The sequence below is a fragment of the Cavia porcellus genome, unplaced genomic scaffold, assembly GCF_034190915.1.
Source record: "Cavia porcellus strain 051 isolate PalLab524CR breed Dunkin Hartley unplaced genomic scaffold, mCavPor4.1 scaffold_26, whole genome shotgun sequence".
Lineage (NCBI taxonomy): Eukaryota > Metazoa > Chordata > Mammalia > Rodentia > Caviidae > Cavia > Cavia porcellus.
This window is the reverse complement of record NW_026947509.1, coordinates 47,863,852-47,886,440: the sequence shown is the minus strand read 5'-3', so window position 1 is coordinate 47,886,440 and position 22,589 is coordinate 47,863,852. Positions and strand designations below refer to the sequence as shown.

Sequence of the window (22,589 nt, the reverse complement as noted above, 5' to 3'; positions counted from 1 at the left end):
TTCACTGGGTGAGTGGAGGCATTTTCGACCAGGTCAGAGTCAGCTTTCACAGTGGTTAAAAAGTTGTTATATGAGATCATTCTTCATTTCGACCTACCCTTATATATGGGGTCTGACAATGGTCCAGCTTTCATAGCCCAGATAACTCCAAAACTAACCCAGGCCTTACAGGTTGATTAGAAACTTCAATGCAGGTACCAGCCTCAAAGCTCAGGGCAAGTAGAGAGGATGAATCAGACATTAAAAATTATGATTACAAAGCTGTCTCTAGAAACCAGCAATAATTGGGTAAGTCTCCTTCCTTTTACCCTCCTGCGGACCCGATGTACTCCTTATGTTTCTCATATATCCCCTTTTGAAGCAATGTAGGAGAGGCCCCCTCCTCTCATTCCAAAACTCTCTAAGGAAAAATTGGCGGAATTGACTAACCAAGATCTCATTAAGTCCCTGCAGGCTCTTCAACCCATCTTGACCTCTATACATTGGTTATTTAGGCTAAAGCATCCTCCAGTAGACTCTCACTCTGAGTCCAGCCCACTGGTGGAACCCAGTACTCTGGTCCTAGTCAAGTGTCACCAACGAGACACCCATGAGCCTCGCTAGGGACCCTACACCATGGTCCTCAGCTCTCCCACTGCAGTGAAGGTGGCTGGAAAAACACCTTGGATCGGTCTGGGGATTTAGCTCTGTGGCATAAGCGCCTGCCTTGCAAGCAGGCAGTCGTGAGTTCGATCCCTGGTACCAATAAAAAGGAAAAAGACAAAAAAAAAAAAAAACACCTCGGATCTACCACTCTCATGTGAAGGTCTGGACACCCAAGGAGACCCACCTTCCCAGGACGAATGGACTGTGCAGCAGACTGGTAACCCCTTAAAGTTAAAATTGACTACACATAACTAAATTGTATCAGGCATGTGCTGCTTTAACTTGCTTGCTTTTGTCCCTTCTATCCCACTACTGGGGACTTTAATGGCGCTGTTACCAACCTCACACAATGAGTTTTGACCTCCTGTAAGCAAAGAACAGCTGTCCTGTTGCCTGACATAGAGGTTTTACCCAGGATGAGCCTGTCCCCATTCCTAGCCTGGATTATTCCTTTATTGGTAGGCCTGGGAATATCAGGAGCCCTGGGTATGGGGGCAGCAGGAATAGGGGTCTCTGTTCAACTTTCCAACCAGATCATTAATGTACAGGTATTATCTAGTACCATTCAGGACATTCAGGATCAGATAGATTCGTTAGCTGAAGTGGTCCTTCAAAATAGAAGAGGGCTAAACCTCCTGAAAACCTGGTAAAAAGGAGAGAGCTATCTGAAAACCCCCTTTGGAGTGTCTGGAATGGAATCCTGCCTTATCTTCTGCCCTTGCTTGGACTGTTGCTAGGAGTGCTTGGTTTTAATAGGCCCCTGTATAGTCAGTAGGCTAACTACCTTTATCAGGCAGCAAGTACAAGATGTGAAGCTGATGGTGTTACGCCACCAAGGTTATGAAGTGTTACCGGTTCACCATCAAGATTAGTTCTCAAGTCTTCCCCAAAGATTTGGGGAAGCAGACATAAAATCAGTGGGGAATGTTGTAACCTACCAAAGGTAACTCTAAGAGCAGATGTTTGCCTAATCTATAACTTGCTCGTTAGCCCACCTGAACCTTGTTCTTCCCAAGAAATGTAACCGCCACATTCTTGTTCTGTAGTGCGCCGCAAACTCTACCCCCCTGCATTGTGAGACCAGCAGCTGTTTGCAGTTTTACAGGATAAAAATCCTGCCCGTTAGCTGTTAAGCGTGCAGTCTTCCATATTGGCTAATGGAGGCTATCGCCAGGCCTTTAATAAATAATTTTTTCCTTTCCAAATTATTCTCTTTGGCTCCTTCATACCTCAGGAAGCAGGGGACCACCACAGGAAGTCCATTAGTAAAAGGAGTCGGTGGTGTCTGGTCTTACCCAACCATACAGCACCCAAGAATATGATGGGCAAGCCAATTCCTTGGACCTTATCTTCATCTATGGTTCACCCCCATGTCAGCAAAGCTTTCTTCAGATTGTGCATGGTGGCTTTTAGATCTTCAAGGCAATCAGGTTAACATAACATCAATATAAAGCAGTGACACAGTGTGTGTGTCGTGGCCCAGGTGTCCAGTTCCTGGGCCAGCAGGCCATGATGCAAAGTTGAGATATGCAAATAGCTTTGTGGTAACATCTGGAAGGTCCACTGCCTGCTCTCATGGGTGAAGGCAAATTGGTCCTGACTGCTGGCATCTGAGTGAGACTTTGCAGTTGCCACAACCTGTCTGGTTTCTGCATGGACCATACTGAAAGGTTCTGTGTAGGGACTATCACCCTGCCTTTTTTTTTTTAATTCCAAGACAGGCTGTCCTATCTCCTTATGGTCTCCAGGCAGCTCGTGTGTTATGCAACAATCCATGTGGCCTGTGGGAGAGTCAGTGCCATGTGGTGTTGAGTTGAGCACCAGTCAGTATGTCCCCCCACCCAGCATACATTCAGCAACTGGGAAATCATAAACATCATACAGGCATAGGGGTAATCACCTGATAACCAAAGTCACCTGGGTTTCTTGACCATGATGTAGTGATCTCTGTATCATTTTATGTATGCAACAGGTCCTGTAAAACAGTCTGGTTTGTCACACATTAGTGTTGACTCAGCTCTGGTATCCATCAAGATAGTACGCATTGCACAGTAAACAGTCCAGTAAATTTTGGGGGATCAGTAAATAGTCAATTCCACAGGGGCCTCCAGTCTCCTAGGAGCACCCCTCCCCACCAAGACCTGGGTAGCATGGCCTGCCTCCTAATCATATTAAAAGGAGGCCAGTGTCACATGCTTTAGCTTCACCAGGGCTGCCTTGGCCTTCTGGCCCCTCGCTCATTGGCCAGCATTGTTGCTCAGGGTGTAACTACCTCCACAGGGTCATCGACACATCCAAAGGCTGCCATCTAACTTATCTGCAGCTAGGCCAGCAGCCAGCAGATCTGTTTAGATCTGACACCAACTGACCTTCAGTGGCCCCACAGCCTGCCTGTGAGAGGACAGCCCTGTTCTTCAGGGGCCTCCCTCGTTCTCTTTATCCCAGTACAGTTATAGATCTCATCTTACCTTGGCCTTTCACTTCCACAACTCTCATCCGGCCAAGGCATCAACAGCAGCATGAATTGGGTGATCTGTAAAGGGGTTAGAAGAGATACCACTGTAACAGCCAGCACACTCGCAAGGATCATGTCCTCTGTGGATGCCATCAGCAGTTCCTCTCCTGGGCTGTGGAGCTCCAATGCAAACATCGTCTGCCATATGCCCATTTGATGTAGCATGATTATCAAGCCTAGATAGTGACTTGCTCCCAGGTCACCTGGATTCTCCCAAGCCAGGTGAGCTGCTGCTATCAACCAACCTATCACAGCTGATGATCTGCTTGCAGGACTGCCCTTGGCACATCTACAAACCCATCTCATGGAGGAGGCGCTGCCTAAATTGACTACTTGAAAGATTTCTTGTGGTCCTGATTGCTTGTTTCCAGCCCCATTGTCTCATAGCTGCAGCAGCGCACAGGCACTGTTTCATTTTCTTTTCATTTTAATTCTTTTTAAGGCTTGCAAGACATCCTCAGGCTCCAAACAGACTGTGTGCCAGTCCCTTGAGGACTTCCAAGCTGTCAAGAAGATGGATGCAGGTGGCCGTGATGAGGCCACGGTCGCTCATCAGTCATTCCCCAGGATTTTCCCTTGTCTTGGGTGCTGTTTCCACAGCCACCACAGGATGATTTTTCTCAAAGTCCCAAAGTCAATTTGTTTGCCTCCTTGATTAAGAGGGTGGCGGCAGCATGGACCATAAACAGAGGGGCCATTTTCTGACCCTGAGTCCAGTGTTGCAGACAGGGAGGCGACTGGCCTCTCCCAGGGACTAACAGTCTGAGCAAGCATACAGAAGCCAACGCAGTCCAAAAGTGTGAGGGCAAACACAGCGGTATTGACAGCTCAAGGATCTTGAACTGGGTTTACAGGCAAGAGAGGTACATTTTAGCAGTCTGACAATCTATCATCATAGTGACCAACTGTGTATCACAGCAGCCAGCCGTTTTCAAGAGACAAGAGCAATCAGATCCAGAACAGGAACTATTAAGAGGACAACTAATAAACTGGAGTATACTGACTGGGGGCACATTTTGTTTCTCTTAGCGTACTCACCTTTTTAGTTTTTGGCCTCTAAGTTTTAGTTGTTGAACACCCAGAAGAGACAATCAGTGGCGTTAGGATTGCAGTGGGTTTATTTATTATAATTTTATCTAAATATCAAGTACTTTGAAATATAAAGCATGGCAAAGGACTGTTATTTTCTGTCAACCATCACTGTTCTAGCAGCTGAAACCCTGCAGAGTGTTAACAGATATAAGTTATACAGTTTTTCAAGGAAAGCTGAGATCAGAGGCCACACATATTTCAGCTTGCCAATCATGATAACATCACTTTTATAATACATTGAAGTGACCATCTTAGTACGGAGTAAAGTAACACACAGCATAAACATCACATAAGCTTTTAAAAGGCTATCATTTAACTGGTAATCTCATGTTGATTTGACCGTTTCCCTCATGAGCATTTTTAGAAGGATCAATCTGAGCTCCACCAAATTAACAAGTGAACATACATGTATTTTATTGTAATAAACTACTTTCACAAGCTTTCCTCGTCATACATAAGCTTTCTACTCTTGTCATGATCGCCCTTATCTCTAGCAGGACAAGGCTTCTGTCATGTAGATTCCTCTCATACCAAATGCATACCTTTTACATTTATAGCCTTCTTATACTTTCCATAATAAACTTGCCTGTAGCTGCTTGAACTTTAAAGTGTCTCCTTTGTGTGTGTGTGTGTGTGTGTGTGTGTGTGTGTGTGTCTTTTTGTCTTTTTGAGACAGGGTCTCTTTATGCAGTTCAGGCTGGCCTTGAGCTCACTTTGTAGCCTAAAAGTGTCCCTTTTTTTTCTCAGATAGTAAACTTGACCAACTGCCAATGGACTTCTGAGAAACTTTGAATCAGTGTTTTTAAAACAACAGAGTAGGGAAAAGAACAAGTTAACCTAGTAAATTCAAAACTTTAGAATGTACAAGAAATTTATTTATATGAGCTCAAACTGAAAAACAAAAGTACAATTTTCAGTTAAAATTTGTAATTTGATTTCTCCTCCAAGACTTTCTTAGGCTTCAGAGGATTCTGGCTATTATTCCTCTAGGGCTGGAGTTGCTCCAGCTTTCAGATGCCCACAGGCAGTGCCAGGCTGGTGATGTCAAGAATGGACGAGACTTAGGGCTCGCAAAGCCAGGAAGAGAGCTTGGCTCCATCTTGGGTCCTTCCTGTATTTGAAAGGAAAAGACAATTCCGGTTTTTACTTAGCCATCAGACCATCTGGCTTTTCAGGTGGACAGTTTTTCTTTCTTTCTCTTTTTATTATCCTGTCTGCATCACCCCACCTATAGATTCCAGTGTTTAAAGCTAAGCAGTTTTTTAATGTCTTTACTCATTACAGTCAATTACTCTTTGTTTTCAAACATTTTTTCAGTTCCCAACTGTGTCCAGGAGACCTTGGACTTATATAATTTATTTTGTACACATATATGCACACATTCACACATAGGCACACAGAAGTTAATACTTATCCACTCCCAAGCCCACGGGCAAATCTAACTGGAACCATACCTGCAGTTGACTGCTCTGACTAAAACAAGAGCTGGATCCAGAGCAGGTGTCAGACGTAGCTGTTAAGGAGTGACTGGGTCCTCTTGCAGCCACAGTGGAGCAGTAATAAGCAGGTAGATGCACAGGTAAACAGGCTGACTATGGGAGTACATTCCCCCCTCCAACCCGAGGAGCAAGACTAACCGGAACAGTGGCTGCCTCTGAACTGGAACAGGTGACAGAAGAGGTCATCTTGAGGAGTGATCAGGTCCTGCTTCGCCCACAGGATGGCAACAAGCAGGTTACCGAGGTAAACTGCAGAACATGACCAGGAGTATCCCTTACCATATCAAAGGGCCCAGCCCTCATCACAGTCTGACTCCTCCCAAGGTCTGCTGAGGGCTGCACTGTCCAGCAAGGCCTGTATCCCTCGACTGCCAAGGAGACTCCATAAACAGGCCCATGCAGATGGGGGATAAACCCAGGAAGAAAGTGACATGCCTATACTATAACCTTAAGCGGTCAGCATAGTGTCTTCCTGGCCAAATGCACCAGAATGTTACAGAAAAACCAATATCAAACCAAATGGAAGACTCTCTGCACTGAGGCGTTAGAGAAGAGAACCATTTATTATGCCAGCGGACTGGTGGGACCAAGTCCCAGTCACTAGCAAAGAACCAACTTCAAGTCTAGTTGAAATATGGTTAACAAGCAGGAAGTACAAAGTATTATATGGTTGGTTACATGAATTGAATATGTCATATATTGCCAGGAAAATTAACTCTAAATATATTTTCTTAAAAAGGAATTGTTTATCATAACATAGGAACATCTTGGGGATGAAAGGAGCGGGTTCAGGTGGAGAAAACCATTAAAAAGTATCTTAGACTGGGTTACATTGCCTCATTAAAAGTGCTGGAAGCCAGTTAGAAGTAATATATTTTCTTAATTAAGGGAAACATGAGCTGAATAGTCAAATTGGCCCAGCGCATTATCAGAAGAAGAGCAACTGGACTCAAACAGTCAAGGCTGACTGCATTTAGCAGGGTGTTTATGTGACAGGCAGCAGGAGCAAGGCAGAGGCTAACAATTACTATAACATGTTTACAAGTTTTCTATTCTATAACCGTGCCTTTACTATCATACATTTGTGCCCTAACATCCCGACCATAGAACGCTCAAGAATTTGACAGATAAGCCAGGTCCCTGGACCTTGCCTGCATTTAATCCCACCCCTGTGCCAGCAAAGCTTTCTCCAGATATTTCACAGTGACTTTCAAATCCTCAAGACAATAAGGTAACATAATATCGTCAATACAAGCAGTGGCACAGTGTGACTTGGCCCAGGTGGCCAGGTCCTGGGTGACCAGGTCATGACATAAAGTTAGGCTATGCAGATAGCCTTGTGACAACATCTGGAACAGGTGTGAGATGTTAAGGAGTCCTCAGGGTCTTCCTTCATCCATCATGGGGAAGGTAAAAAGCAGGTAAACAGGCTTACTGCCACACACAACCCAGGGCAGGCCTACCTTATCTGAATGCCTGGTGCAGTTGTCCTGTGACTCCTCTCAGGGTCTAATGAGGTCTCTACTGTTGCACAGAAGCCCGCTCTCTTGATTGCTAAGAAGACTCAGAAAATTCTGGAGGGCATGCCTTCTCGTCCACAGATAAGGGGATGGACCCCAGCAGTGGCCAGCAGGCCTACATCAATAGTCTAAGTGGCCAGCAAGGTGCCATCCTGGCCAACACACCAAATGTTGCAGAAAAACCAATATCAAATTGGATGGAAGTCTCTCTACACTGAGGGATCTAGAAGGCAACTTTACTGAGTTTAACATCATCAGGCTGGGGGATGTTAGCAGAATCCAAACCACTGGACGTGATAGTGCATGCCTGTAATCCCAGCATTTGGGAGGCTGAGGCAGGAGGGTTGTTGTGGGTTCGAGACTAGCCTGGGCTACAAAGTGAGCTCAAGGCCAGCCTGAACTGCATAGAGAGACCCTGTCTCAAAAAGACAAAATCAACCAGTCAATCAATCAATCAATCAATCACCAGCAGTGAGTCAGCTTTGAGTTCAGTTTAAATACAGTTTGCAAGCAGGAAGTACAAGGCAGATGACAGATGACTGGTTACATGAATTAGGTCGGGGCAAGGGGAAGAGGTTGGAGTGGAGCAAGTAAAGGTAAGTATCCCTGATTGAGCCACTCTGCCCCAACCAAAGTCTTTGAAGCAAGATGGTAACAATACATATTCTTTTCACGCTGGGAACAGTCAAATTGACTCAGTGCATTATCAGAAGAAAAGCAGCTAGACCCAGACAGGCGAGGCTGACTGAGTTTAGCTGATTGGTGCTTACGTGACAAGCAGCAAGAGCACAGGCAGAGGCCACTATTTAAGGTTTAATTTACTACAACTGTCTGTAAGTTTGCTATTCTGTAACCGTGCCTTTACTATTTGTGTAATGGTGCCCTCACAGTGCAAATTTTGTATGATGAATGTGATCACGATCATGTGACCCAATGCACCAAAATTTTTTTTAAGTGACAAAAAAGAAACTGCCCTCACCTGCAATGAAAGAACTATAAGAGACACTGGACACTCTCCAGATGCTTTGACAGGCAGAGCAACCTGTTTACGAAGCCAGAGGACACAGATCGAACGTCAAAGGCAAGGAACAGTACAAGTTTGCCGTAGCCACGCCCTGTGTGGTTCTATCAGGCTCATCAGCTGAATTCCACGCCAATCCGTCACTGGCTGGCTTCTAAGGCTTCTATATCAAGTTGGAAAGCTCCTTGCTGCAGAAAGTCCAGATGTGAGGTCAGTCTCACTTCTGAGGGGCATATATGTGTTTTTTCTTCCATACTGCTTTCTCTGGGAAGGATACTGTGCTATGATTTGAATCAGAAATGTTCCCCAAAACTCATGCATTGAACATTTTGTCCCCGCTGCAGTAGTACTCAGAGGGGAAGCTGGAGAAGTAATTAGATCATGAGGGCTCTAACTTCATTAATGGGTTAATCCATTGATTTGTTCAAAATCTGATGAGCTACTGAAGGGTGAGACTTAGTTGAAGTTGAGGACCATAACTTTGTGCCCATAACCTTGAGGACCATAACTTGTGCCCAGTTTGCCCTCCTCCTCCTTTTCCATCTCTGTCCCACCCTTCTCCGTCTCTCTTCCTTACTCTCCTTTCAGATTTCCAGGAGGTGACCAGTTTTCTCTGTCGTACCCTTCTTCCATGAAGTCTCTGCCTTACCACAGGCCTAAAATCAATGAAGGCAGCCAACCGTGAACTGAAACCATGACTTAAAATATGTTTTTCCTTCTACACCTCTCTCAGGTATTTTATCATAGCAACAGAACTGATGTAATACCTCGAAGCCAGACCCAATGTTTATTTTGTATTAATTAGTCAACATCACAGAATTATAATGCCACACTGGGTTTTCCTACTCACCACAATGGCCCAGCAACTGGACAGACCTCAGGACTTATTTGTCAACAATGACTAAATTATGACACCACAAAGCAGAAATCTGGGAAATGGTACACCTCCTTCATCACTGTTACTAGGACATCTTGTTAAGAGATCTTGGTGATCTACTTTGGAGATCATAGTTAAAGCCAGGTCCTGACAAAGGTTTGGCTTGTTCCTCCTAAAATCTGTAGATTTAGTAAATTATACCATGTAACCTATGGACTTTAGCTTTGACTCAATAAAGATTATGAACCAAGATTTATCCTTCAAAAATGCTTATTCGCATTTCTGTTTAATCCTGACTGCTCTAGACTGATAAAAGTGGCAAAAATTTGCATTTCCCTGAGTTACATTAACTGGATATTATAAAATTCCAGTTACTAACATAAAATTTAATTATCAGTGCCTTGCAAATGGTCTTCTTTCTCACTTCTTGTCAGTAGCCTTAACAGTGTGATACCTTTAAGAGCTGATGGGTATGCAAATATTGCTAGAACCATGTTGTTAGACCTTAGATGAATTAAGTGACCTGAGATGAATTACAGCATAAGACGGTTTAGTGAAGATAAGCCTGACTTCTTCTCCAGAAGACTTCAACAACACTGCTATATTCTCCCTTCTCCTCTGTGGATATAAGATGCACATAAGCAATTCTTGTTATTTATAAGAGTTAGGGATAAGTTTGGAATAGATTTTCTGCTATAAAATTATTTTTGATAATTTAACTTTTGTTACTCAAAATACTGCATTAACTATAGAGAAAGAACAGCAATGAAACTGCAGTAAAAGTGAAGTCACATGGTTGTAGGAAAAGGTCCAACATCTCAGAGTACAGGGAAATGGGACTTGGCCAGGGAACTTTCAGGATAACAGCTCCCTCAGTTAAACTGGCCCTATCTAGGGAGTTGTAACCTGAGGTCATTCAAGGTCCAAGTTATAAACAGCTCATCTTCAGAAGTCATGCTCTTCAGGTGACCTGATGTTTATAATTTGACTTCCTCAAATATCTGCCTCAAAAAGAAAGTGCTGACTATGCTAATTGAATTATTTTACCTTTCAAATCTATTTCTCTTTGCAATTTAAGTTTGGCCTTCTGACTTTATACATCGTTTCCACAAAGGTTGACCAGTATGTTCCTATTACTGATAAGGAGATCCACTTTCAGAACTGATAGAATGAGATGTGTGAGTCTTAAAGGCAGAGGATCAATTTGTGTGTTAGGGAAAAGTCCATCAAGGCAGTGCTGAGGGTCATCTGGGAAGCCAGCTTTCCTTTCCCGCCGGTTTTTCTGCTGTATGCTGAGTATTCTTTCTGTGCAAAACTGTAGAACTTATTAGAGGTGTTGTGGAAAAGTTACACAATATGTTTATAGGACTAATTTTATAAAATTATTTCATATTTTATTCATAACCCCAATCTGACTTTATATTAAATTAAGAAACTAACTTAATAGTTATCTTATTAAGATACACCAACATCTCAAGCTTCTGGTAGATACAGAAAAGCTTTAGAAAATGTATAATATACATATAAAATTGCAAGTTTTCTGGTTTCTAAAGCTTATTGAGAGGATACATACACGAAACAGGTAAAACATTAAAATGCTGATATGAACCCACTGTAAACATTTGGTATTAACTCACTAATGCAGTGAGTACTTTGGTCTTTTTTTTTTTTTTTGAACCCTTATTACATACAAGACAAACATGGCAGGGAACAAAACAAGACACTGTTGCACTTATTGGGTATCTATTTTAAAAGTTATTTTAAAATGTGTAATATCTAATATTTCCTTACTACTGATTATACCAGATCTTATGTTGAATGCTCTATTCACCTAAACTTTTCATTGACTCCTCATAAATCTAATTCTCATATTTTAAAAATTACATATGAAGAAAAGGTGGTAGTTTGAGTAAAGCCTTCTTAAAGACATCCTATTTCCTAGACTCTGTGACTATGTTAATTTACACGGTAAAATACGCCTTTGTAGATGTTACTAAATTAAGGATTATGTGTTGGGAGATCATCGCAGGTTCTACAAGGGGTCCAGTGAAATCATAAAGCCCCTAACGAGAGGCTCATAGGAGAAGCGTGGTCAGTAGTAGATGTAAAGACAGAAGCAGCAGTTGGGGTGAATCCAGGAAAGAGCTGTGAGCCAAGATGCGCAAGGAACCCCATGAAGAGGAAAAGGCAACGAAATGGGTCTTTCCTTAGATGGACCAGAAAGGGCACAGTCCAAGGGACACCTTGATTTTAGCCCTGTGAAACTGACTTTAGGCTTCTGACCTTCAAAACTTTGAGATAGTAAATGTGTTATTTCAGGCCATTAAATTCATGGTAAATCATTATAGCAGCATAGGAAGCCAAAGTAAGGATATTCTAGGAGGTGGGTGACAATAAATCAGTGATTTTCAACTAAGGTGCTGCTCTCCAGTGATTGATTCACAAAATCTGATGTGGAAACAAGTATCTGAAAATGTTACTCAAGTGATTTCAATATTCACTCACAGTTTAATAAAAGCTTTCAGTAGGTACATGAAAGATCAGAACTTTTAGTTCGTTCAAGAAGAACTAAGCAAAAGTTTTTTTTCATTGCATCTTAGTTATTATTTGTAACTTTAAATTATTAAATCTCCCTACCTACCCAAATTACATATAACTAGTTTGAATACAAACTCAAAATCCCAGAAAAGTAAAATTTTATACTTTACAATCCTGTGAAGAGGTTTTTACCTCAATTTACCACTTCCTAGTTTACAAGAAGGCAAACTTTGACAATATTCTTTAAAGCTTTCTGACATTTTACTGTTGGTACATGTCTGAAGCTGTCATTTAATATTTCTGTGGTCATTTTGACACTCACTTATGAAAAAACAAAACCCTATCTGTATGTGTCCCTCTATAATCACCTCAGTGTATTTCAAATTCCTTAGGAATATGTTCATTTTTTTCCTTATTAGCATTTTTTTTTTTTTGTCTTTTTCATTTTTATCGGTACCGGGGATCGAACTCACGACCGCCTGCTTGCAAGGCAGGTGCTTATGCCGCTGAGCTAAACTCCCAGCCCCACCTTATTAGCATTTTTAAGACTGCTCACACATACAGTGGACCTGTATGATACACAAACAACACATAATCCCCACCATTGAGAAATTATTTCCTGTATGCTTTACTAGCAATTTTTAAATAGCTATGCCTTTTATACTATATTCTAATTATTTATGACTATTTCTCTTCCAAGAAGGCAAACTCTTGAAGGCAGAGACCTGGCTATCTTCATTTTTGGAATTCAGCATACTTATGCATGCACTCAATTGACTAAATCAAGATAAATGGGTAATAATTCAAAATGCCAGAGATTCACTCTATAAATCAAAACCTAAATATGATAATATGAATAAAACACATTTTATTGAGAGGGTTTTAGCAAACATGATAGATTTGGCCAGATCAACGCTATATGCTTACCAACCATCTCCATTTCCTCGTGTGCACAAAGAGAACATTCTCTAGCCTTCGACATAGAGGCAGAGTCAAGTAAAGCCATATGCCCCTGTGTGACAGGTTAGAGCCCACAGAACATGGTCAAAAGGATGCAGGCCACTTCCAAGCCTGTCTACTATAATTTCCTTTTTCCTGACAAGTCTGAAGGCCACAACCAAAGATATCAGTGCCACAAAATGCAAAAGGTCTAGAGACGTAAGTGTCTGCAGGGAGGCTACATACAGAATCAACGGACAGTTGGCCCAGGAGTTAACCCTAAATGGTCTAGAGAACAGCAATGCCTTCAACAGATACAGAGAAGCTGCAGACAAAGCACAAGGGAAAGGGTAACCTTGGATTCAATCTACCCTGTGGATTAGTAGAGAAACTAGAGAACATGGAAGTGGAAGAGAAACGGATTGAACATGTTTCTCTAGCTGGCTTGCAAGTATCAAAAATTGACTTTGAATTCAGAAGTTTTATAAGTTGTATTTGAATTTTGTCTTGGATCTATATATCAATTCTTTGTCACAGACTTTATTTTTACTCCAGAAAAAAAAAAGATTTTAAAAGAGTTTTTGGAAAAATAATCTGATTTTCTGTAACAAAAATGGAATAATATCCCACTGGCACCGTAGTTATCTCAAAGCGTTCAAGAAATGCAATGTCTGTGGGACCATGATAGTAATACATAGGTCCATCCATATAGTAAGGTAGTTAGTTACTACCTTACTATACTATAGTATAGTAAGGTGCTAGTTCTTTATTTACCTGCAAAGGCGACATATTACAGCATAGATAACCCATATTTCATCCACAGATAGTTGATAAAAATTCACGATACAAACATTACTTAATGCCTATATCCTTCTAGATATTAAAAGAAAAACTACAAATTGAGCATCTCTATTCCAGAAATCTAAAATTCTCCAAAATCTAAAATTTTGTGCAAGCTAACATGACACTACAAACAGGAAATGCCACACTTGGTGTCACATGACAAGGCCCAGTCAACGGGCAGGTACACTAAAAATACTGTGTAAAATTGCCTTCATGCTGCGTGTATAACACAAAATGAAGCATAAATGAATTTTGTGTTCAGACTTGGGTCCTGTCCCCAAGATATCTCATTCTATTTATGCAAATGTTCCAAAATCTGAAATCAGAAATATGCCAGTCCCAAGCATTTTGCATGAAAGACTATTCAACGGCATCTCCCTCTGAGGAACTGAAGTCCTAACCCGGTACTGACGGACTTCTTGCCTGCTGTTTTTGGTCCAGCGCGAGGTTGCAGTTAGGTAAGAAGTCACCCTCAGTCTAAAGCACAGATTTAAATAATTCCTCTGTAGTGGCTGCAGGCAATCAGGAGGGTTCAGGGTCCAGGGAAGCTGGCACTACACAATCTCTTTTCGCACCTGCCAGCTTTGGGCTGCTTTTCTGATAATCTCACCACATGTATCACAGCAGGAGCTTCCAACAGATGTTCTGTGAGAACCCCAAAAGACTCTGGAATGGGAAAGGCCAGGGGAGGGGCTTGGAACTTCAGACAAAGATAGGCTCAGTTTTTCACAAGCAGTGAAGTCTTCCTTACCCAATCAGTGTTGACAAATCCCAGTTCTCAACTCAGACCACACATAAGATCTGAAAATTCCAGTTGAGGAGTAGAAAGCTTTATCTACTCGAAATGTGCAAACATCAAGAAGAAGATATCTTAAGAATAACAGAGTTTACTAGAAACAAAGGGTTTTACAATGCTTATCTTTACCACAATACTTCGTGATATTCTCACTTTCCAGTGGAAAAATTTAAGATCAGGGATCTGCACCCACTGGGTGCATATTCCCAGAAGAACTGAAAACATCATATCACAGTGACATATGTGCACCCATGTTTATAGCAGCACAACTCATAATAGCCAGATCTTGGAAACAGCCCAAATGTTCACCAACTGAGGAATGGGTAAAACAGATGTGGTATTTTTATTCAGTGAAGTACTGCTCAACTATAAAGAAGGATCACAAGGCTTTTATCGGTAAATGGATGTGACTTGAAACCATACTCATAAGTGAAATAAATCAAACTCACCTGTGTAAATAATGCATTGGCTCCATAGTATAAGAAACTGAAAGAGGAAATAAGTTCCAAAATCTTCAATAAATATTATGTAAGGGTAAGAAATTTCTCAAAGAGGAAAAGTAACTGGGATGGGGAAAGGAGGAAAGGAGAAAAGAGGAAAAAGACATAAATCTGTGTATATATATATATATATATATACTCAAGAGAGCTAAGATGACTATACTATTAATTCTACTAGTTCTTGGAAAACAGGTAATTCTTATATGATCAGATCAGTTTTGCATGTCTATATCTGGTAACCTAAACAACTCTTTTGAAGATAACAATATGCAATATAATAACCATTGTTCAATTCCTATCATCTCATTTTGAAAGCCTATATTGTTATTGTTTTGGATTTTGGTCTCTTTTGCTTTTTGTTTTTCTTTGCATTTTTTTCTCTTTTAAATTAAAAAGTTAGAGATATGAAAATACTCAGTATCATTCTCTGCTCTTCCTCCTCCTCCTTCCTCTCTCTCTCTGTCTCTCTGTCTCTCTCTCCCCCAGCTTCCCCTTCACTTCAGCTTTCCTTCTGTCTTTCCTTCCCTGCTCTTCCTTCCATTGCCTTTTTCAACCATGAAGTGCAAATAGATAATTTGTAGATATGAGGCTTATCTCTATTACATTACCAACATTGGATGTACACCTGTCCTTCTCTGCTGGCTCAGAAACAAGTTTTACTTGTTATTCAGATTTAATGCAATCCTAAAGAAAATACCAATAGAACTAGAGAAAGCAATCCTAAAATTCATATCAAACCAAAAGAGACTCAGAATTGCAAAAGCAACATGGACAAGGCAGGTGATCCGTTCTGATTTTATCATAGCGCACGGTGAAAGATGTGAGTGAAGTTTTAATCTTTAGCCTGTGTGGAGCCAGTTTTCCAGCACTATTCATTAAGAGGCTATCTTTCCTCTAGTGAATGTGTTTGGCACCTTTGTCAAAGATAAGATGGCTAAGTGTGTCTAGAGTTGTTTCTGTACCTTTTACCTGTTCCACTGATCTTCAGGCCTGGTGTTTTTCTGTTGCTGTTGTTTTTGTTTTGTTTTGTTTCATATTTTTTTTCTTACCATACCACATTGTTTTTATCTCAGTAGCTTTCTAGTATAATCTCAAGTCAGGGATTGTGATGCCCCTTATCTTGTCTTTGTTGCTCAGGATTGCCTTTGCCATTCTAGGTCTCTTCTTGTTCCAGATGAATTTTAAGGTTGTTTTCTCTAATTCTATTGGTTTTCACTGGGATTGCTTTGAATCTGTATTACAGTTTCGGCCATTTTCACTACACTGCTTCTTCCTACTCAAGAGTACGGAATAGCTCTCCATTTTCTAATACGTTCTTCAATCTCCTTTTTCAAAGTACTATAGTTTTCAATGTAGAGGTCGTTTGCAACCTTCGTTGGACTAATTTCTAGGTATGTCATTTTTTTGGATGCTATTTTAAAAGATGTTATTTCCCTGATTTCCATCTCAGTGGGTTTGTTATTCATGTACAGGAAGGCCATTGACTTTTTAGTGACTTTGTATCCAGCTATGTTACTAAATTTGCTTATTAATCTAGAAATCTTTTGGTGTTTGGGGGTCATCTAGGTAGAGCATCATGTCATCTCCAAATAATGATAGTTTAACTTCTTCCTTTACTATCTTTATTCCTTTTATTTCTTTTTTCTTACCTAATTGCTTCAGCTAAAATTGGACTATGCTGAATAAAAATGGAGACAGCGGACATCCTTATCTTGTTCCTGATGTTAGAGAGAAAGCTTTCAGTTTTTGTCCATTTAATATGATATTGGCTGTTGGTTTGTCATATGTGGCTTGTTTGTTTGTTTGTTTGTTTGTTTTGAGACAGGATCTCATTATGAAGTTCAGGCTAGCCTTGAACTCATTTTGTAGTCCAGGTTGGCCTCAAACTCACAATGATCCTCCTGCCTCAGCCTCCTGAGTGCTGGGATTAAAGGAGTGCACCACCATACCTCGCTTCATAGATGACTTTTATCAGATTGAAATAAATACTATTCCAATTTTCTGTAGCGTTTTTAATCATAAATGGGTGCTGGACAGTGTTACAATCTTTTTTCTGCATCTATTGAGATGATCATATGATTTTTGTCCTTGAGTCTGTTGATGTGGTAGATTACATTTATTGATTTACATATGTTGAACCATTCCCTGGGATGAATTCCACTTGATTATGGTGTATAATCTTCTTGATGATTTGTTGCAGTGTTTGCCAGTATCTTACTGACGATTTTTGCATCTATGTTCATTAAGGAGATTGGCCTGTAATTTTCTTTCTTATTTGGGTCCTTTTCTGATTTTGGTATCAGAGTAATGCTTGCTTCCAGGAATGAATTTGTAAGTATTGCTTCCCTTTCAATTTCATTAAAGAGTTTGAGAAATAGTGGTATTAGGTCCTCTGTAAATCTCTTATAAAATGCAGCAGTGAATCCATCAGGGCCTGGCTTTCCTTTGCTGGTAGATTAACTACATCTTCAATTTCATTGATTGATACTGGTTTATTTAGGATTTTATATCTTCTTGATTCAGCTTTGGCAGTTCATATGTATCTAGAAATCTGTCCATTTCTTCTGTATTTTCCATCTTATTAGAATACAAGTTTTTCAAGTAGGTATAGATGATCTTCTGGATTTCTGCAGGGTCTGTTGTGATTGCACAAACTTGTTCATTCTTAAATGCATGGATTTGAGTATTTTCTTTTTCCTTTTTTATTAATAGTGTTGGCTAAGGGTTTATCATTTTTATTTAATCTTTCAAAGTTTCAATTCTTTGATTCATTTATTCTTTGTATTGATTTTTTAGTCTCCAATGTGTTAATTTCTGCTCTGAATGAGGTTTTGGTTTACTCTGTTATTCCTTTTCTAAAAGTTTGAGGTTCAATAGTAAGTTGTTTATGTGCATTTTCTCTCATTTTTCTGATATGGGTGTTTACTGCTATAAATTTCCCCCTTAAGACTGCTTTCACTGTGTTTCACAAAGTTCTGGCATGTCATATTGTCATTATCATCCAATTGAAAAAACTAATTTCTTCTTTAATTTCACCTGTGACCCATTGGTTGTTCACTAGGGTGCTATTTAGTTTCCATGTGTTAATGAAGTTCTTGTGGTTTCTTTGGATTTCCAATTTCATTACACTGTGGTCTGATAATATGCATAGGATAATTTCAGCTCCTCTGCATTTACTTAAGCATGTCCTATGAGCCAGTATGTGGTCTATTTTGGAGACTATCCATGTGCAGCTGAGAAGAATGTATTCTGATGTTGTGGGGTGGAACAATCTATAGACATTGACTAAGTCCATTTGTTTGAGAGTTTGATTTAGTTCTAATATTTTATTATTGATTTTTTTGTCCAGTTGATCTGTCTTTTTGTGACAGTGGGATATTGAGGCCTCCCAATACAAGTATATTAGGGCTTATTTGATTTTTTTATGTCCATTAGGAATTGTTTTATATAGTTGGGTGCAATGGTATTTGTTGCATATATATTTGTGATTGTTATCTCTTCCTCTTAAATTATTCCCTTCATGAGGATGTAGTAACCTTCTTTATCTCTCTTAATCAGTTTTTGCTTGAAATTCACTTTGTCTGCAAATAGAATAATTACCCCAGCTTTTTTCTGAGTTTTTGTCAAATGAAGTATTGTTTTCTATCCTTTGACTTTCTGTCTATGAATTTCTTTTTGAATTAAATGTTTCGTGTATGTAGCATATTTTTGAATTTTGCTTCTTGATCCATTTGCCAGTCTGGGTCTTTTGACTGGTGAAATGAGACCATTAAGAGTGATGGTTATAACTGATACTATTGACTTATCCTTATCATGCTATTTTCCTGTTGTTGGCTCCTTCCCCTCCCCATCCAATTGTTTGCTTTCTCTGGAGGATTTCTTCTGTTGGGGATCATGGAACTGTAGTCCTTATTATCTACTTCCAGAATGTCCTTCAGAACATTTTGGAGGGCTGGTTCAGTGATCATAAATTTCCTCAGATGTTCTTAGTCATGCAATTATTTTATTTTTCCATCAACTTTGAAAGATAGTTATGCATGGTACATCAATCTAGGTTGAAAGTTGTTTTCCTTTAGAACTTGAGTATTTTACCCTAAGCTCTCCTTGACTTGAGAGTTTGTGCTGAGAAGTTCGCTGTAATTCGGATGGGCTTTCCTTTATAAGTGATATTTTTCTTTTCTCTAGCAGCTTTTAGGATTCTATCTTGTGTCGAGTTACTGGAATCTTGACTATGATATGCCTGACTGTAATTTGTTTGGTTTTGTTTTTTATCACTTCTAATCAGAGTTCTATATAGAGTTGTTTATTTGAATGTCAAATTCTTTTTTTCTACCAGGAAAGTTTTCTGTCATGATGTCTATGAACATTTTTTAATGTCATTTTGGTATCTCCTGCTTATTCATTGACTCCAATTAATCTTAAGTTATTCTTCTTTGCCTCATCTAGCAGCTGCTGGATTGATTTCTCATGGTTTTTTGAGGGCTTTGAGAAATCCTTCTTTTCCTAGTTGCTGACTGCAAACCTGTCTTCAATATCTGATATCCTATGCTTGCACTGGCCTAATCTGCTTTGAATACTTTCATTGGAGTGCTTATTTTCCTGGATATTTGCTTTATGGATTCCATTTCTTTCCTATGCTGAACATCCATAACGATTTTCAGTTCTTCTATTTTCTTGTCTGTGTCTGCTCTAATGTTGCTAAGCATGGTGAGTATTTTGGGAATCTCTGTAATTATCTGAGAGATCACTTCTGGTTTCAGTTTTTCCAGAGGCTCATGCAATTGCTTTGCTGTTACCACTTCAGAGAGACCAGGTGGGGGGCTTTGGATTGTTCCAACTCATTGCCCCCTGGATTTGCCTTTGATGAACTGGATATCTGGGGTTGTATTTTGCTTAAGTGTCTTCTCATTTTATTTTCTCTTTTTTTAGTTTAATTTCTGGGGTGATGCTTGTAAGATGCCTGTGGTGGGTTGCTTACTGCACTGGTAATTTTAGGACCCTTAAATGATGACTACTTTGCTGAGGTATCTTCCAAGTATAACTGGTCTGGGGTTTTAAGTCTGTTGGAAGATCTTACTTCTTCAGTTTGTTGGAGATGAGAAGTTGTGGCTTATTTGGCCTCGTTCCTAGTTCTTTGCCACAGTATTTTTTGTGACTTTTAGTCAATGTCAGTTGTGGAATATCAGGACCAACAGTTTTTTAGAACAATTATATCAATTTTGGCTATAGTGGTACCAATAGCATCAAACAGTCTATAAAACAACAAACTGAGGTAACCCTTAATTTGCAACTTTTAATCATATGAACTAGATTTGTGATTACATAGCAAAATGTAAAAGAGACTAGATAATTATATGCAATAAATAAGTGCTTAATGTGTCAATTTTGCGCTTAGGGGTTAAACTTTAAAATGGATTAAGGAGAAAATAGAGAAGTAGAAGAGGAGGAGATTAGAATGTTGGCAAAATCATGCCAACTTGGGGAAACTGGTGCAGAAGACTGAAGGAAAAGAGAGATGGAGAAGATAAAAGAAAGAATAGAACAGAGCCATACGCTCAAAGAGGTTAGGAATCACTTTCACACTCATATAAAAACAACTAAGGAGAGAGAAAAAGAAACAGAAAAATATTTTTAAAAAAATAAACAAACAACAAAATCCTCCAAACAGTCCACTTCCAGTATTCTCTCTGGTTTCACTAGTAGATGGCCTGTGGAGACAAGTCCTGAATCATGCCGTTGCATCCCAGCAAGCCAGCAGTTGCTTGATGGCAGAGTGGTGGGTACTCTCAGCAGTCTTGCTTGGAAACCAAACTCACTGGGCTTGCTGCAGTCCAAACAGTTTCCTCAAGTATGAGCCCAGCTGGGAGATACTAGATGAGGCCCAGGGATTTAGCTCAGCAGCAGAACACCTACCCAGCAAGCCGGCAGCAGTTCAGAGTTCTGAGCTCAGCCAACCCAGCTCCATGATGGCTCCCTGGTAATCAGTCTCTCCTGCAGGAGAACTGAGTCCTCTGCACCCACTGCCAGCCAGTGCAGTGGTGCTCCATATTCGCTGCTCCCCTCTACTGCAGTATCTCTCTGCAGATGCCTCCAGGGTTGCCAGCTGTCACCGTCATCGTGACCATGCATCCCTAGGTTCGAACAGCTCCTCTTTCACAGTGAGTCCTGTCTCAGGGAGAAGGTACCGCCAGCTACCACCTTCTCCTTTGTTGAGGTTTTCTTTTCAGTCTCTCCATGGACTTCAGTTCTCACTTCAGATTCTTTCTTGGTCTGGGGACCACTTCCTTCCTTCTTGTCTTCCTCACGTTGCTATATTCCAGTGTCTGGACAGTGACTCTCAGAGAAGTTGTTTTCCCTGCTGTTTACCACCATCTTCCTGGAAGTAGAGACACACTTTTGACAAAGAGGCCAATTACTCTTGCTGTAGGAAAGCCAGCCTCCTTCATAAACTGTGCTGGGACAGCCAGTACATGCCAAAGAATAAACCTAGACACATATCTCTCATCATGTACTAACTTAAAATAAAAATGATACCAGGCATAGTGGCATGCATCTGTAATCTCAGCACTCACAAAGCTGAGTCAGGAGGATCACTTTGAGTTCAAGGCCAGCCTGCGTTACAAAACGAGTCCAAGGCTAGTCTAAACTGCATAATGAGACCCTGTCTCAAAAAAACAAACAAAATTTTTAAAAAAGAGACAGTGGGCAAAGTGGGGAGGAAAGGTAAAGGAAGATAAAAAGATTTAAGATGCATCATGTACATGTACCAAATACCCACAATGAATGTAAATACTGAATGTCATAAATGTGAACTGAAAATAATAACAATAATAATAAAAAAATGAGGAAAGGGAATTTAGAGACCAAGAGTGATGGATAGATTGGGAAGGGGGTTTTTAAAGAATCACTGTGTGTTAAGTACATGTATTTACTTCTAAAAATGAAGGTAAATTTCATGTACTACAATCACCTACTAATGAAACAAAATTTTTTAAAAAGGCAAGTGATTATGAGAGAGGAGTTTTCATGAATGGGATCAGCACCCTTATCAGGGATTAGAAGGATTCCTTCCTCCTTCAGCCATGTGAGGTTACAGAATGAAGATTTCCTTTTTTTTGGTACTGGGATTCAAACTCACAATCTCGCACTTGCAAGGCACTGAGCTTATCTCTGGCAAGATTTCCCTAATAAAGGGCTGTCACCAAACCCTGAATCTGCTAGTGCTTTCATCTTGGACATCTCAGCTCCAAGAAATAAGAGATTAGTGTCTGTTGTTTATAAGCCTCCTACTCTTAAGTATTTGTTATAGAATCCCAAACTGACTGAAACAATTATTCGATAAGTGGGCCTAGAAGAAAATGGTCAGTTTTTGATTTTAAAAAATCATTATATCAAAATAAGTTTCAGATCCAAGAAAAAGAATTTCATAAAATTCAAAAAGACCAATAAAAATAAATCTATAAAATTTCTAATACAAACCATGGGAGAAATAGTCTATGGTCATAGGTTAGGGAACTTCTAGTTTCATAAATCACTAGTTTTTCACCAGTAAAATTATATTTCCAACCAGAATTGTTGGTACATTCATGGGTATCTGGTATCTCAGTTACTTTTCTCATTGCTGAGACAAAACACTCAACACCCAATGTTAAAAGAGGAAAGATTTCTTTGGCTCACAGTTTACAGAGATTTCAGTCTGTAGTTTGCTGGCTCCAAGGCAGGGCAGCATGCAGAGGGGGCATTACAAAGAAGAATAGTTTATGGCAGGCAGAAGGTAGAAGACAGAAGCTACAAGCACCAAGCA

General features: G+C 40.1%; 2 long non-coding RNA genes across 4 annotated transcripts in view; both read right to left on the bottom strand.

The window, feature by feature from the left end:
* The window catches only part of LOC106028601 (uncharacterized), a 148,064-nt gene that overhangs the window by 118,116 nt on the left and 7,359 nt on the right, over nt 1-22,589 (bottom strand). The window contains exon 3 of one of the 2 annotated variants that reach the window (XR_001202232.3): nt 20,054-21,161. The exons of the other annotated variant lie outside the window; for it this stretch is intronic. This is a non-coding gene — a long non-coding RNA (uncharacterized LOC106028601). Of the gene's footprint in view, nt 1-20,053; nt 21,162-22,589 lie in introns of those variants that run through there. 2 annotated transcript variants of the gene reach the window in all.
* LOC134473310 (uncharacterized) lies at nt 4,261-13,317 on the bottom strand. 2 transcript variants are annotated; one of them, XR_010043518.1, is made up of 3 exons: nt 5,890-13,317; nt 5,707-5,788; nt 4,261-5,363 (listed from the first exon to the last, which is right to left on the bottom strand). It is a non-coding gene; the product is annotated as an uncharacterized LOC134473310 (long non-coding RNA). The 2 variants fall into 2 exon arrangements; XR_010043517.1 differs by lacking the exon at nt 5,890-13,317 and having other exon boundaries at nt 5,707-5,880.